Below are 1,318 nucleotides of genomic sequence, written 5' to 3'. Positions count from 1 at the left end.
ACGGATAATATTTCGACTCTTTTTGTCCAAATTGTGATGATGATGATGATGGCTTTTGCTAAGTCGTCATCATCTTCGGTGGACAGGCTCAGCATATGAACATTAGTACGAGCATTAACCAAACAATATTACAAGTTACTACTGAATTCTCTGAGAATCCACTGGGCATGAAAGAAAGTGCAGTTAAATCTCTTTCAAATCGCGCATGACATACAAAAGGAAGGACACATCAGATCATGTCATTCTGTATGTGGTTGTTCATGTGAACAACCTAATGGAATTGGTGTCAGCCATGCTCTACTTAGGCCAGTGTAACTTCTGCATCTGTGGGAGTCCTGTGGTAAATTACACAGGCAGGGATTTGCATCCTTATTCCTTGGCTGGTACTGTATCTGGGGTGAGCCTTTGCATGAAAATCTCCATTAAGCACACTCAAGGAACAAAGCCTGTAGAAAATCATTCTTATTCATTGCAACGATGATAACTAATACAAAGGCAGGCGCAGTTCCTTCCCCTGACGTTAGCTGTTTAAACAGCTTGCCACTAGGTGGCAGAGCATGTAGCTCTGAGGTTCCCGCTCTTAGCAATTTCTCTTTGTCACAGTGACAGAAGTATGCAAGGACGGGACCTCTTTGGCCCTTACATAATGCATACAAGAACCTAATACACATTAAGCGGCTTTGTACAGTGTTCTTTCTTCAAACGACATCTATTGCAGCTTTCTGAATGGAATTGTGATTGGATGGTTTCACCACGTAAGACTTCGACCATCTTAAACTAACACAAATGACACTGTGAAAGGTATTACACCATTTCCTCACCCCTGGTTGTCTGAGACAATGGATCTCCTGCACCCAACAATGAGGCAGGACGGCAATGTAGTGAAAGACCAAACTCCACCCGGTCGTGGTCCTTTTACTAGTTATAATACACAACATGCTCGAAAATATATGTGGCCTATCACTTTAAACAAAAAAGCAATTCAGTGCCAGTTAACAAAACTCTGAGTCTGGAACAATAGACATCAGAGCTTTGAAGGTGGTAGAACTTGTTACAACAAAGGCAATTATAAAGTTACGCAGAGTGAAAACATTTCCACTCTTTTCATCCAAAGACTCCTTGACAGAAGATTCCACTTTGAATATAATAGATCCTGTTGCAACAATTATGAAGTTAGACACACGAGTAATGTTTCCACAAAGTAGGCACGGCATATTTACACAAATATTCCCATTGCTTTACCAGAAGTAATTCTATTATATATCTACATCAGCAAAAGTCTGATTCTTTGAGTCTTTTTATCCAAAGTGTCTTAGAC

This window comes from Octopus bimaculoides, chromosome 19 (genome assembly GCF_001194135.2).
Source record: "Octopus bimaculoides isolate UCB-OBI-ISO-001 chromosome 19, ASM119413v2, whole genome shotgun sequence".
In the NCBI taxonomy this organism is placed as follows: Eukaryota; Metazoa; Mollusca; class Cephalopoda; order Octopoda; family Octopodidae; genus Octopus; species Octopus bimaculoides.
Note: the sequence above shows the minus strand (reverse complement) of the source record.